The 15,801-nt window shown below is 49.6% G+C and overlaps 1 protein-coding gene across 9 annotated transcripts in view; it reads left to right on the top strand.

The window, feature by feature from the left end:
• Window positions 1-15,801, top strand: part of ARHGAP32 (Rho GTPase activating protein 32) — a 274,980-nt gene that overhangs the window by 210,190 nt on the left and 48,989 nt on the right. The window contains exon 1 of one of the 9 annotated variants that reach the window (XM_054086889.1): window positions 14,503-14,599. The exons of the other annotated variants lie outside the window; for them this stretch is intronic. The gene's annotated coding sequence lies outside the window, so the exon portion shown is untranslated. Of the gene's footprint in view, window positions 1-14,502; window positions 14,600-15,801 lie in introns of those variants that run through there. 9 annotated transcript variants of the gene reach the window in all.

Genomic DNA, 15,801 nt, shown 5'->3' with positions numbered 1-15,801 from the left:
ATTTCAGCAGGTCAGGGTCACCTTGCTGGGACCCCAGATTGGACCTGCTCATGCCTCTGGGGGGAATTTATCTCCTGGACTTCGTGTTTTCTCTCTTCCATCCAAAAAAACCCTAACACAGTGGGCTGAGGCAGCAAGAGCAAAGGCTCTGCCTTCTCCAAATCATGGGATGGTTTGAGTTGGAGTGGATCTTAAAGCCCATCCCGTTCCACCTCCTGCCTTGGCCAGGGACACCTCCCACTGGATGAGGTTGCTCAGAGCCTCAATTTTCAGGGAGAACACCTTCTGTCGATAGGAAACTATAGGGCAATTTTGATTTTCTTTTTGCACAGAAGGAAAAGTAGGATAAAGCAACTGTCTGCTTTAGCACCAGTAGAGATGGAGGAAAGCTAAATGTGTACGGCCCGAGACGCAAAATGTAAATTTACAACTCCAGGAGTTATTTTCTTTTGTAAGTGGTTGACATTGTCCATCTATATAAAGAAAAGTTACATCTTCCAGCCTGGTTTCTGACTCAACAAAGTCCTTAAACATGGGCTGAACTGTAAACACGTGCTTAGCAGGCACTGAAGTAGTGCAAACAAACCCTACCCTCGCTGTGCTCCTCAGCGGGGATGGGGCAGAAGTTCAAACATGTGAAACATTTTGGGTTTTGTTTGAGTTGGGACACACTGGGTGGGGAATTCTTGGATCCTAATGAATTTCCAGAGTGTTTAAGGAAAAAAGCACCGATCAACTTGAAGGATGGGGTCTGTGGCCGCTGTGTGTAGCCTGGCTGAGCGATATATGAGACGAACCTGATTGCAATGGATGCGTGTTTTAACTAACTGCTTTTTTGTTTGTTTTCTTTTCTTCTTTCAATTATACCTTCCCAGTCTTCCCTGCCCACAGAGCCCGTCCAGCGTCCTGGAGCTACTTCCCCCCTTGTATGTTTTCATTTATTCCTTTTTTCTTCTTTCACCCTTTCTCTCCCAGTCTCTCTCTCTTTCCTTTTCTCCTTTCTGTCCATGCACCGGTGCTTTGAAAGATATTCAGGGAAGCCAAAACAAACCTTTAGTCTAAGCAGCCCTTTAAAATGCTCTTTGTACATAAAACAATACAAAGACACCAATTGGAACCCATTTCTGTTGGAGATGACAGAATCATTTTGAAGCAATAAAACCCTAAGTGAAAGAAATGAAATACCAGGTCGTGACATCCGAATATCAGTTTGAAAGGACGAGAAGTTAAAAATGGGCGATGGAGTGGAGTTAAACACAGCTCTGAAAGTCTGGGAGAACTTGAAAATCTTCAGAAGTAGAGATTCCTTCTTTTTTAAAGATGAGAAAATGCCGTTTGTGCTTAGCATCCCGCAGTGCCCAACGTGATGGTGGCACTTTGTGTGGGAGTGGCGTTCTTATCCAGAGAGTCCTGCTTTTTTACATCTTGTCAATGTAAACCCGATAGCAATAACCTAGCGTTGGTAAGATTCATGAGTGTTTCCATAGAATTAACATTTCTTACAGTAAAGGTCTCATTTACACATATCCACTCCCGCTGGGATGGTGTTTGGCTTTCATAAATCAGTCTTAAAACTGGATACGCATATACTGCTGATAGACATATGTGTATTTATACATATATATGTGCTTTCCCCGTGCCCATACACACTTCCAGCCTGTCGGTATAGACACTGTACCCTTGTAACGTGGGCAACAGGCATGTGGGTCCTATTGGCAATGCTTCCTCCAGGAGAAGAATGCTATTTCGCAGCAAATTTCTTGTTTCTGGTGTGAAGATTTCACTTTTTGAGCACCTTCCTGAGCATGTGCCCATATTATCAAATCATCTTCTATATCTTATCTATATCAAATTATCTTCTATATCATTATCTTCTCCCAGTAGAGAGGGAGAAGATTCAGAGAGGAAGGGGAGAATGGGGTTTGTATTTCAGCTACTGCCGTGGAGATTGCATGTGGTGGAGCTTCTTCCACTGTGCATTCCCAACCCAACCATAAGAGCCAGGGAATATTTAACCTAGGTAGAGTTTCTAAGAATAAAGGCAAAATCTATCGCTGTGGCTGTGTCCACTGCCAGAAGGTGTGGGAAGAGGCAGAATAGTGAGTGCTCATGGGATCCAAGGAGTTTCTTTTGGACACACAGGTGTGGAGAACAGGCTTTTCTTAATTTTTAACTCTTCTCTAGTCGAAGTGCCTTGAATCCATGAGCCCTTCCAAGCATCGTTCCTGCTAAGGCTCAGGAGCAGGTAACTTCAGATAATAAAGGCAGGGTTGGGCTTTTTGCCCTTTTTAAGGTGAGGACAAAGGATGGCCAGATGTCAGGTTACCTGGTGCAGCCTGGAAGGTGAGCATCCAGTCACTCTCCTTTTGAAGCTGTTTGCGAGAAGGAAGAAGTACAGCAGCGATGGTATTTCTGCTCAAAGATATAAGGACTATTAGTGGTTCTGCTTGTTTTTCATGTGAAGTTAATATCTTTTGACAGCCACGTCCCTCTGTGAGTCATGTAATTGCAACAGAGACTAGAAACTTGGCTGTGGCTGCACACACAGCACCACTGGAGAGATCCTGTGCCCCATCCCTCCCACTTCTCTGTGGTCTGCACTGGTGTTCTTGTTTATGTTTCTGTGTACCAAAGATCATAGTTGCACGTCTTCTGTTACTGGTAATTCCGAAAGATACTTCATGCACTTTTTCAGGTTTGATGTCCTGTTCAGGTTCTGCTGGTGTTAGGGGAAGGCTCCTTTCTGGGCTTACAAAGCTGTTTTAGACACTGAAGCTCTGTTTTTGGCCCTCAGCTTCCCCAGATGAGCCGAGCTGAGACCTGAACAGGGAGGCAAGGGCTGAAATATGGTTTTGAAACTGGGACAGAGTGCCTCTGAAAATGAGCTCTAACTCCTTCCTCTCCCAACCCTACTAAAGACCGCTGTTGTGCAAGTCACAGCTATGTTTAAAACCACCAGCGTCTGCCAATCTAAATTGAGATCTGGTTTATATATTTTTTTAAACTCTTTTTACAGTGAGCCCTCTGTTGACAGCGATATGTGTCCATAGTATGTGTGCTTGCTCTGGAATTGAGAGTTAAGCTGTTGTCACACCTGAGACAGCTCTAAGCCCGGTTTACCAGGTACCAGTAGTACCAGTTCAGGCCATCTTCATCCTCAGCAGCTCCAGTTTGCGTGGGATTTGGGTGTTTACTTAGCTTATTTCATCTCCCTCCATCTTTTTGCTGTTCCTCCTGTGAGCTTGGCCTGTCACTTCTCTTAGACTTCGTTTTGCACGTAGACACTGCTAGTTAAGGATACTTCACATCTAGAACATGCCAGAGAAGCAACACCTAGAACGCATCAGCCTGGATTTCTCTAGCACTGTTTCTCTAATTGCTGTCTCTACAAATTAAACTCTTAGCCTCCTGTGTTTCTTCCAGGAGATATTTTCATTTACCTTTGTCCTTTCTCTTGCCTCCTGTCTGCCCTTCCGCCCTCTTCCCACCTGACCTTAACCGCGTGCAGATCTGGAGATGGATAGTGTAAAGCCAGGTTCTGCATGTGGTGCAGAGGCTCTGAACCAGTCCCAGCTGAGCTCAGGTAGAGCCCGTTGTGTACAATTGGTCTCTCGGTGTCCTAACCAAATCTAACACTGTGTGTGATAGCAATAACTGATTACTAACACTCTAGGATTGGTTACAGTAACTAGATGTAGCTGAAATAGTTTATTATTCGTTTTTTATTTTGGTATCTATTAGATAATAGAGTCACAGAATGGTTGGTGTTGGAAGGGACCTCAAAGCCCATCCAGTTCCAACCCCGTGCCAGGGGCAGGGATGGCTCCCACTGGATCCAATTGTTACAAGCACCATCCAACCTGGCCTTGAACCCCTCCAGGCATGGGGCAGCCACCACTGCTCTGGGCACCCTGGGTCTCCCCGCACTCATCATGAAGAATTTCTTCCTAATGTTTAGTCTAAATCTTCCCCCTCCAATTTAAAGCCATTTCTCCTCATCCTATCACTCCCTGCCCTTGTAAAAGTCCCTCCTCAGCTTTTCTGGAGCCCCTTTCAGTACTGGAAACTGTTCTAAGGTCTCTCCGGAGCCTTTTTTTCTCCAGGCTGAACAACCCCAACTTTCTCAGCCTGTCCTCGTATGGGAGGTTTTCCAGCCCTGGATCATTTTTGTGGCCTCTTCCATTCCAGTAGTTCCATATTCTTCTTATGCTGGAGATTCCAGAGCTCTGCACAGGACTCCAGGTGGGGTCTCATGAGACCAGGGGGAGAATCAACTTCCTCACTGCTCCTAAGAATTTGCCTTTTTGCAGGCAGATTTTCTGCAAGTGATTTAATTCAAGTCATCGAGTCCAAATCCTAAGGGTTCTGCTTAACAAGAATGGTTCTGATGTTGCGAATGCTCCGCAGTATCGCGGCCACGTGGCTATTGGTGTGCGTATCATGAATTAGCCAACCACCGACTGCTGAATTGCTAAATATAAAGTGTTCTTCTTTTCCCAGGCTTTCAATTTGTGCCTCAAAGGTCTATCCAAAGGGTTTGCCAAACCCTATTTGACCATGTTCTGGAGGAAAGAGCCTGCTTGAATAAGAGAGAAAAGAACTGTGGTTAAATATACAGCTTTATGGCAATGTAAATGACCTTAATGTGTACCTAGTTGCACAGTGATAGCAGAAAACAACTGTGTTGTGTTGTCGTTGGCATGGCAACGTTGCTGTAGCTTTTCAGAACTAACATTAAGGAAAAATGAAGTGTTCCAGTGGAACTAAGGAACTGAGAGATGGCTGTGGTACGTGTTATGTACTTAAACAATTTAATCGTCAGTTCTGGAGAGGTACTTGGTAACAAACGTTTCTTTTTTGTTTAGTTAAATCATATCTGGACTTTTTGTAGAATCAGACAATGCCAGGTTGGAAGGGACCTCAAGGATCATCTGGTCCAGCCCTTTAGGTGATCTGTGGTTTAAATGAGATGGCCCAGCACCCTGTCAGGATGAGCCTTTAAAGTGTCCAGTGTCAAGGAATCCACCGCTCCCCTGGGGATATTATTCCAATGTTTCACTGTTATCATGGGAACAAATTTTCTTCTGGAATCCAATCAGAATCTCCCCAAGAGCAACTTGTCCCCATCGTCCCTTGTCTTTTCCATGTGACTCCTTTTAAAAAGAGAGTCTCCATCCTCTTGGCAGACAGCCTTTATGGACAGGTACCTGATAATAAGGTCTCCTCTAAGCCTTTTCTCCTCCACACTGGAACTTTTGTTTTCCTGGATCTCCCAAGCGCTTTGAAAGAAAATATAACTGTGGAATTTTAGGAAAGACTGAGTATCAGACTGCGCAAGTGTTGGCTTCCAACAGGCCCGACCTGGGCTTTATGGAAAGGGAGGCGACATCTCCTGTTTACTGCAAAGTGTTCAGACAATGTGTTCTTCTCTCCCGTCCCTCTGCTCCCTCCAGTCCCTTTGTATTGAGGCTGAAATGAGTTTGCAGGGTAATGTACCTTTCATAGAGATCATCCCAAGCGATGCTTTGGGGAAAATCAATGGGTTAATTGAGGTTTGATATTCAAGTGATGTGAATAAACACAGCGGCTCAGAGCTCACTTGGGCTCTGCTGCCCACAGCGCTGGGGAGATGTTTTGTTTTATTGAGGAGGCTGATGTGTGTGCAGTTGGGTGATTTCAAGCTCCTGGTGAGTGGCAGGAATCTTTTCTCGTTGTGTCTCAACTGATGGCAGATCATCTTCTGATGCCTGTCTGTAAAGCTCTGCCTCTGCCCACATGTGTTGAATGCTTCCTCTTAAAATGATATTTTTTTTCTAGCACTGTTATTTTGTTGGTAGTTTGCATCTTGGCTGCTTTAGGACTGCCAGCGGAGTTTTTCATGTCCCAATGCAATGCAGTGAATTCTGATATAGGGCTTCTTTACTCAGGATTGCTGCAGCAATCACCTGGTTTTGGAGAAAGGTGTTATTGCTGTGTCCACTCAGGTCTGCGCACAGCTCAAAGATGCTATTACAGGGGTTGGTCTTTAAATTCATGGACAGAATTGAAGTACAAATCAAAACTGCAGCAGCATTTTCCTGTGACTTTTTAATTCCTTGGGAGTCTTCCTTTCTCTTTGCTCTCCCTCCCTTTGTTTCAAGTGATTCTTCCCCCTCCTTTTTTTCCTTCCTGTTTTTTGGCAGAAATAGCGAGAGGATGAGAGCTGTGGACTCATCTGTGGAAGCGCTGCTGTGGACGGGATTCAGCTGTGCAATCACACCATCAAATCTGTGATTCTGCTGGAAAAGCAGGATTTGGGGAGAGGGGCTCCCTGGAGCCCCTGTGCTCGGAGCAGACACCGCCAGCAGCTCTGAATGACCGATGTGGTGTTCATTGAGCGTTGGGGTGTGAGAGCATCCCAACAGCAGCAGCCTGGGTCCTGCCCTGGGTACCGGAGAGTCTCTCTCCAGCCCTGGCTGTGGGACTGAGTTTGGCTTGAAGTCAGATTTTGCATCAGTAAGACAGCAGCATCGAGGTGTGTGGTGTGCTGCTTTCTCAGCTGTGGTGTGGAAGAAGGAAGCAGATGATGGAATCATAGAATAGTTAGAGTTGGAAGGGACCTCAAAGCCCATCCAGTTCCAACTCCCTGCCATGGTCAGGGACACTTCCCACTGGATCAGGGGCTCCAAGGCCCATCCAACCTGGCCTTGAACCCCTCCAGGGATGGGGCAGCCACAGCTTCCCTGGGCAACCTGTTCCAGTGTCTCACCACTCTCATGGTGAAGAAATTCTTCTTTATATCAAGCCTAAATCTGCTCCTCTCCAGTTTATACCCATTCCCACTTGTCCTATATGAATAACCCCTCGGCAGCTTTCCTGTAGCCCCTTTCAGGTACTGGAAGGATCTCTGTTTGTGAGTCTTTGCTCCCGTGCTCCCTTCCCCACAGGGGGACACACGGCTTTCCCCACAGGCAGCCACCGAGACACGGCATTTCCAGTACAGCTGGTGCAACCAAAGCTGTGAGCTACCTCCTAAACATCCCTTTTGCAAGAAGGCAAGTTTTATTTAGTACGTTTTCCTCTAGAGCTGCATGAAAACCCGCCTGAGGATTACTGAGGTTGTTCGATGATTGTTCGTTTTAGGAAGCTGCAAGAGAGCTGCGGGTGTACGGCTGCAGATGCGAGCGCGTAGCAGTTTGGGGAGTCCTCTACCAAACTGGAGCAAGCATTGGATCTACATAGAGCTTTACAAGTTCTCAAAGTTAAAAAGCATCAAATATTTCTGCTCGGACCACGGGAATGTAGTTTTGTGTGTAACTTGCTTTTGAATTTAGGCTTCCCTGGCAAATCTAGAAGACTCCTGTCCACCTCAATAAAATGTATAAATCTGGGCTGGCCCCTAAGTGAGAGATGAGCAAGAATTTCAAGTATTTCAACTAAGTTCCTGAGGATAAACAGCATTAGGAAATCAATGTATTTTTCTTCTTCTTTCTTAATCCTTTAATCCTATAACTGTGCAGGTGTTCTCCGATAGGAGCAGTGAGAACCAAGCATGCATTTGGGCAGATTTTTAAGCCCCTGTGGTTGTGTTTCTCACCCACCGACTCTCTGGACTTTGAGGTGGTGTTTGGAGCTGATGCGGTATTTGCAGTCTGAACGAAGAGCTATTTTTGTACCATTCCCAAGGTGCTATGGAAACGCGGCTCCGTGGTTATCAGGTGGTTGGGAGTGAATTGGTTGATATTTTCTTCAAGAAGCCTGGATTGGAAAGCAGGAAGAAGAGAAAGGATTTGGGTATCACTGCGGTGTCTGAGGGGGGAAGCTTGGTCAGAGTAGAGAAAGCCTGGCAGGGCAGGAGACTCCGTGGTTTGGGAGAGGTCTGGACTGAACCAGAGGGGCTCCTCAGGCTCTGTGACCCGAGATGAGGAGGAGGAGGAGGCTGTTTGCAGTCACTGTTTAATTTATCTCTGGTTTGCTTTTCTAGGTTAAGTAAAAAGAGCGTTCTAAGGCATTACCAGATCTGCATGTCTGAGCCTTCCCAGCCCCCAAGGAGAGGCAGTTGTAACTTTGGAAGCAAATGTCAGGTGTGCAGAACCTGTAGTTTGCAGGGACGAGTTATTTCACACGAACATTGCAGTTCCTTCGCGTGATATCCATAAGCGCTGTGCAGGGCGTCGGTCGATGAGCCCTCTGTCTGCAGGCTCAGCCGGGAGCTTCTCCTGGCATAGCTGAGTCTTCTAGAAATATGAAAAAAAATCACCCTCAGGGCTGACGCGGTTCATCTGAAAAAAAAAAAAACACCAAAAAACCAACTGAACACAACGTCCCCACCCCCCGCCAGCCCCTCTTAGCCCCCAGTCTGGGGTGGGCGCAGCCGTCCTGGCCCTTGCGACAGCCTTGGTCCTCTCCAGGAGCAGCGGAGCTCTCCTGGCAGTTGGGGAAACCTCTCCTGTCACAGATCCTACATTTCCACAGGGAGACACCACTGGCGTGACTGCAACGTTGGGAATCGGGTCGTGAACTCACAGCGAAACGCCTGGAACGAAGGCGGAAGGAGGGAACAGATTAATTCCTGTATTCCCTGTAGTGCAGTTCCCTCTCATGTGTGGTCGCTGGTGGCCCTCGAGCCGTTCTGAAGAAGTGGAACCCATAGACAGCAGCTTCAGGCTTCCTATGTTTTGACAGGTAATGCTTTGGCAAGTCTTGGCTGTGTTTCTTGGGCAATTTTAATCAGAAGAGAAAATGAACAAGCGTGACGTGTGGATCTGTGCAATCTGTAGGCATCCGTTCAGAAATGATTGCACAGAGGAGGTAAGAAAGAAGTGTGTTAGTGTTCCTGTTAGGGAAACACGATGTTTGGGGCTGGCACGCTTAAGGTTTTTTGAGAGGCTGAATCCACCAAAATAGGACGACTAGTTGGGAAGCGGTAAAATGTGGTTGAGCACAGAGGTGTTGTAGGCTCCAAGGTGCTGTCAATGAGGCCAACTTTCATCTCACACCTTCTGTGCTGTGTTCTCACTCTGCCGGCTCTCCACTTACTCAGGTGTGTGTGTAGGGGGGTGTTATTTTAAACTAGGTATTATCTCCTTTCTCGTCTGTCAAAATGAGACTTAACTCCAATAATAGTCGGCTTGAGCAAAACTCCACAATTATGCTAAGAGATTTGGAATCATGGGAAAAGGCAGTTTGTTCTGCTTTTCCTCCTCTTTTCTCTTGAATAATCCTGAATAATTAGTGTGTGAGTCAACTTGTGGCTCAGAAATGTTTTTAGGCAGCTTTAACCTTAGATGGTAGCAGGTAGCTGTGAACTTCCTTCCATTGGCGTGTGGATTTATCAAGGGTCATGCTGGTGCGTATCTCAAATCTCCATCTAAAACCTGGTCCCTTTGAGTTCACGTAGGCTGAGCGTCGCACCTCTCTGCGTGCCAGGGAGCAGCACGGGGGCTCTGGCTCCATCTGGCCATCACGGTGATGCCCACAGGGACCGGTGATGATGTTGGAGCCTGCAAAAAAAGGTCTGTGTGAGAATATCAATTAATGTTAAAAGTGAGCGGAACTGGAGAACATCCACTGGCAAATCCTTCGGCTTTGTTTGGCTTTCACAGAAGGTCTTGATTTGGGCAGAGCAGTGATGGATGTTTGGGAGGATCCCTAAGGGAACCATACAAAGGTGTACTGCTCAGACAGAGCTGCGGTGTGTTTCTGCCAGGGATGCTACGCAAGCAGCTGGGGAAAGACAGTTCCTCTGCCCCCTCCGTCTCTCCGTCTCTCTCTCTTCTCCCTCCTGTCCTTCCCTTCTCTCCAGCAGTGAATTCAACTGCTGCAAACTGCAGCTCACCTCTTGTGTGTGGCCTTTCGGGCTGCTTCGCTAGCTCATGAATCAGCCTGTCTGTGATTAATTCAGAAGACCTGACTGATCTGAAGTTCCATCTGCCGGATTTCACTTAAGAGCTTGTGTCAGTGCTACGCTCTTTCTTCTTCAGCGTTTAATCCTGTAACTGCAGTGGGAAGTGTGCATCAAATTCTTCTACTTGTTCTCATGGGAACGTGCTTTTGCTTAAGAAAAGCAAGCGGAAGTCCTCTCTTACCCGCTTGCCTACGTATGGCATCATTCCTTACCTTTCTGAATGGAATATTTAGAATATTTTTCTTGCCAACCTGGACAGCCTTGGCCACATCCACCAGAAGAGCGAGGCACCGGGTGATTGCCCACCTACTCTGTGACAGGAGCAACTTTGATGGCGCATCTGGTTTCTGTGAGCCCGGTGAATCAAGTCAAGTCATTTTGAGGTTGTCCCGTGGCAGTCTGTTGCGAGCAGGGTGGGGTTTTTTTTCATGCCCCACTCTGCTTTCATCTATAAACTTAGCTTCTCCCCAAAACTCTTCTGTAAATTGGGAAGATCTGTTTATTTTGGAGGATTCTTTGGTTTGAGAGTCTGATTGCAGGATAAGTGTAGCTGAGTAAGAAACAGCATTGAAAATCGTTGGCTGTCTAAATTCCGCTCATGGCTTGAAGCTTCCTTCGGTGGTTAAATTTGCAAAACCAGAAACTGGAAGAAGCTATGGAGTATATTAATAATACTTTTTAGCTTACTCTGCCTTCTGGATGCTTCTGTCTGAAATAACTTTTGGAAGATAGGTTAAATTTCAGGACGCTTTAAGGATTGAATTTGTGACAACCCTTTTGGTCTCTGATTTGAAATGCTTGGGCTTGTTAGCTGTGTTTAAAAGATCGACATTCATTATCTACTCTTCTGCTCCACTGCAAGCTGATAAACATGTAGGAAGCGGAGAATGCATCTCTTGCGCTTGGTTTGTTCCTTAAAATTGTCTCAGGGAGAGAAAGCAAGACTGAAAGCGAGGATTATTTTATTATTTCCAGTCTAGATTCAGAAGACTCATGAGGGCTCGTGCTGAGTGCAGAGGAGGGCAGAGATCCCCTGCCTGGGGCAGAGCCCATGAGCTCCAGAGCCAGAGGAGTTACATCGCCACAGTGATATAACTCTTTAGCCGTGATGCTGTGCCAAACGCAGGTGTGTTGGTTCCAGGTGCTGCAGAGCCCCATCCCTGGTTGCTCAGGTTTCCTTCCTGAAAGAAAGGTGTTTTGTAACAAGCATGAAGTGTTTTTTCTTTACGGAACGCAAAGTGCAGGTGGGGAAAGGTGTGCCGTTGTACTCCACATAGGAAAACATCTCCTTGAGGACTGTTGATGATCAGAGCAATGATTTCAAAGGCAATACCCTAATCTACAGCTGGCGATGCAACTGTTTCGTCCCTGCTCTGATCAGCACAAACAGGATTGTGCCATCTCTGGTCCTGGTTTGAGCCTGTGCCCCGGCAAGCTGTACAAAGCAGAGTTTATCTCAGTGGGGTTCATCAGCTCTGTAGGATTCTGCCTGCACGAGGCTGACCTGTGTCAAAAATCAAAAACCAAACTGATCTGGGGACGATATATCGGTTCGGGGTACCTGATAGTGTAACTCATCAGACCTGTGCGCTGCTTCGCTGTTTGGAATTGTTGGATCTGCATTTTGCAGGTAAATGTTGAACAGCGTTGTTTCTGTTACGTTCACTCCTCATTTGTGTTGGGATTTTACCGGCTTTTATCACTGGCTTCGATAGGAAGAATATTCTTGGAATGGTGAGTTGGTACCAGGAAGAAGGTTTTGTGTTCAGCGTTGTACATAGGCGCATATAAAAGTGGATTTCGGAGTCATGCTTGGCTGCTAAGGAAAAAAGTAATGTGACAGTATGATCGTTGTCCAAGCAAAACAATTCCAGTAATAAATACTGAGTATAATAAGCAGCTGGAGAATAAGTGTTACTGGAGATGTGAGTCAGCAGGCAATTTTGAAAATAGCACATTTGCTTGAGGAGAAACTGTGAGCGCCAAAAGGAATGAGTTTTCCTCTCCTGATCATCAGGATGTCTGCATAAATAGAAGCAGATTCCTCTTTAATCCTTCTGACCCTGAGGTTGTCCAGCTTATCTAGGAAGCCTGCATTTTAAAGCGTGTGACAGCAGTTGCTGAGGTTGATAAATGGTGTTGCAGCCTCGTAGGGACTGAGGATCCTGGGGTCAGCATGGCCAACCACAGCAGCAGTGTTTAGTGCTTGAGCAGGTAACACCAGCAGCTTCACTGGCACTAGGAGAAGGATGGAAGGCTTGTCTGAAGTTCCCAAGCAGCTGTGAGTCTCTTGGCTGTTGTCCCTACTGCTGGAGTTGGCCCTGGCGTGGCCGGGCAGAGCCAGGGGTCAGGTCAGGTTAGGGAGGGTTCCCGTCTGCTCCGGAGCGTGGTGTGCCGGTACAGGTCTAGAGTGAGGCTGTAAATGAGGTCCCTGTAAAACAATCTCTGTTCTTCTCCTTTGGTTTTACATAGCAGAACACCTGGAGAATTTTTAATTGAATTTGTTTCCAGTGATGCGATCGATGCGGTCACAAACTGTGCTGGTTAACCACCGCTACGAGTGGGAAGGGGGGAAAATGTGCTCAGCACTGTGATGAGACAGGACGGACACCCACCTGCGATACGTCCGCTGTCCCCAGAGTGTGAGTCCCCTGTGTGTGAGCCAGCCCGTGCCCACTGTGCCTTTGGACGTGCTTCCATCAGAGCATCCAGGCGTGCTCAGCATCTCTGCCTCCCTCTGGACCCTCTAGGACAGCCCTTTGGCATGGACGTGAGGATTTGCAGTGAGCCTCCGTTTGCCTACAGGAAAGCTGGGGAGTGCAGGGGTAGGATGAGGGGAAAGGGTTTTAAGCTGAAAGAGGGGAGATTGAGATGAGATCTTAGGAAGAAATGTTTTGCTGTGAGGGTGGGGAGGCCCTGGCCCAGGTTGCCCAGAGCAGCGGTGGCTGCCCCATCCCTGGAGGGGTTCCAGGCCAGGTTGGATGGGGCTTGGAGCCCCTGATCCAGAGGGAGGTGTCCCTGCCCGTGGCAGGGAGTTGGAACTATATGGACTTGGAGGCCCCTTCCAACCCAAACCTTTCCATGATTCCATAATTTGGAGGTGGTGCAGGAGTGCTCCACAGTGTGAGATGCATTCCCTCTGATCCCCGGGCAGAAAGGTGGGGTTCAGCACCAGACAAGGAACGGGAAGGCTGTGAGTGAATCGGAGTGTGATTCTCCTGGCTCCGTGCCTTGGGGAAAATGCAGGGGTGCAGAGACAAGGGCGCAGAGGTGCTCACAGGCTCAAAGAGGGAGGCGATGTTTGGTCAGTCCCCGATAAGAGGGGTTGGTGAGAGGCCATAAATTGTGTTGAGAGAAACCAGAACTCTAATGTTCCCCAGATGGAGCGGTGCTCTGCTCTCCCTCCCTTTCTGATCCTGGGATGGGCTAAGGGCTGTGGCCCAGCTGGGGTCAGGGGCCACCAGTGCGGCAGCGGCGTGGGGAGAGGAGGGAAGGGAAAGAGCCTTCCCTGGGCTGTGGGAGCTGGAGCATCCTCAGGGCAGGGGCTCCAGGGAACAGGGCAGGAGCATCCCTGGAACGGTAGGCAGGGACCGTGGGGGCCAGAGCATCCCTGGGGCCAGAGCATCCTTGGGGCAGGAGCCAGAGCATCCTCAGGGCATGGGCTCCGGGGACCAGGGCAGGAGCCAGGATCCCTGGGGCAGCAGGCAGGGACTGTAGGGGCCAGAGCATCCTTGGGGCAGGAGCCAGAGCATCCTCGGGGCAGGGGCTGTGCGGGGTCCAGGGCAGAGGTGTCCAGAGCATCCCTGGAGCAGCAGGAAGGGGTATCGTTGGGGCAGGGGCTGTGGGAAACGTGCATTTTCAGGGCTGCAGGCAGGGGCTCCGGGAGCCACAGCATCACTGGGGCAGGACTTGCAGGAGCACCCTCGGGGCAGGGGCTGGGAGAGCTGGAGCATCTCTGGAGCAGGAATTGCAGGAGCATCCTTGGAGCAGGGGCATCCCCAGTGCTGGACAACCTCGGGGCAGGAGCTGAGGGAGCCAGAGCATCCCTGGGGCAGGGGCATCTCCAGGGCTGGACCATCCCTAGGGCAGGGGCTGGGGGAGCCGCAGCTGGAGCATCCCAGAGGGAAGGACTGGGGGAGCTGGACCATCCCTGCGCCAAGGACAGGAGCGGGAGCATCCTCGGGACAGGGGTATCCCTGAGGCCGGAGGATCCCTGGGGCAAGGGTTGCAAGAGCATCCTCGGGGCAGGGGCTGAGGGAGCCGGAGCATCCCTGAGACAGGGGCTGCAGGAGCATTCTTGGGGCAAGGTCATCCCTGGGGCTGGAGCATCCCTGGGGCTGGAGCATCCCTGGGGCTGGGGCAGCCAGAGCGTCCCCGGGGCAGGAATTGCAGGAGCATCCTTGAGGCAGGGATTGCAGGAGCATCCCCTGGGCTGGGATTACCGAAGCATCTCCGGGGCTGGGATTGCAGGAGCATCCTTGAGGCAGGGATTGCAGGAGCATCCTTGGGGCTGGGATTGCAGGAGCATCCCCGGGGCTGGGATTGCAGGAGCATCCCGGGGGCAGGGATTGCAAGAGCATCCCGGGGGCAGGGATTGCAGGGTCCGGCACCTGCGGGAGGCGGTCGCGGGCGGGGCCTGCGGGAGGCGGTGTCTGCCCTCTCGGGGCGGGCAGAGCCCGGCTGCGGGCAGGCGCGGAGCGCAGCGCGGCGCAGGTAGGAGCGGGGTCGCGGCTCTCCTCCCGCGGGGCGCGCGGTTTGCGGGGTGGGAGGGGAATGCCCTGGAACGGGGTGTATTTTCTTTTTCCTGTCCTGGCGGGGGAAAGCGGGAGGCTGGATGAATGCTGGGGCGGCCGGGAGTCCTGCGGACGGCACCGGCATCGTGTATGGTACAGGGCATTATATATGACACCGGGCATCGTGTGTGGTACCGGGCATCATGTATGGTACAGGGTGTCATATACGGCACTGGGCATTACGTACGGCACAGGGCATTGTGTATGGTACAGGGCGCCACGTATGGTACAGGGCATCATATATGGCACCAGGCATCGTGTATGGTACAGTGCATCACGTATGGTACAGGGCATTGTGTATGGTACAAGGCATCATATATGGCACCGGGCATCGTGTATGGTACAGGGCATCATATAGGGCACCAGGTGTCATATACAGCACCGGGCATCGCATACGTGGCAGGACATCACATAGGGCACAGGGCATTGCATATGGTACAGAGCATTATATACAGTACAGGGCATTGTGTATGGCACAGGGCGTCATGTAGGGTGCAGGGCATTATGTATATTATAGGGTATCACGTACGGCACAGGGCATCGTGTGTGTTACAGGGCATCATGTATGGTACAGGGCATCGCGCATAGCCAGGGCATCACGGGCAGCACAGGGCATTGCATACGGTACAGGGCACCGTGACAGCCAGGGCATCACAGACAGCACTGGCCGTTGCGTATGGCACAGGGCATCGCGTACTGCACAGGGCATCGTGCCCAGGGCAGACAGGTCTCACACAGACAGAGCAACCCCAGGAAGGCTCCCAAAGAGATCCTCCTGCCAATGGGTAGCTTGCAACTGCAGTTTTAGCCAGATCAGTCGGATCACGTCTTTAGCTAGACGGAAAAATACTTGTTACTCAGTAATTTCCAGCGACGCGCTCTCCTCTGGCACCCTGGCTGCTGGCTGCAGACTGAATTTTTTCTGCTGTGAGAGCAGATCCTCGGGAATCCCTGGGCTGGTTACCTGGCTTGGTGTTGCTGTCTCTTGCCAACCAAAGCCGGATTAACACAACATGCCTCCCCAACCCCCCACTAATTGTTCTATTTCTGTTCCCCTTTCACTGATCTCTGATTTCAGGTTTCTGTTGTGCCATTCTACTCGGTAGGTCCATAGTTGTAAAC

This window comes from Cuculus canorus, chromosome 23, assembly GCF_017976375.1.
Source record: "Cuculus canorus isolate bCucCan1 chromosome 23, bCucCan1.pri, whole genome shotgun sequence".
NCBI lineage: Eukaryota > Metazoa > Chordata > Aves > Cuculiformes > Cuculidae > Cuculus > Cuculus canorus.
This window is presented reverse-complemented; position numbering and strand designations above follow the sequence as displayed.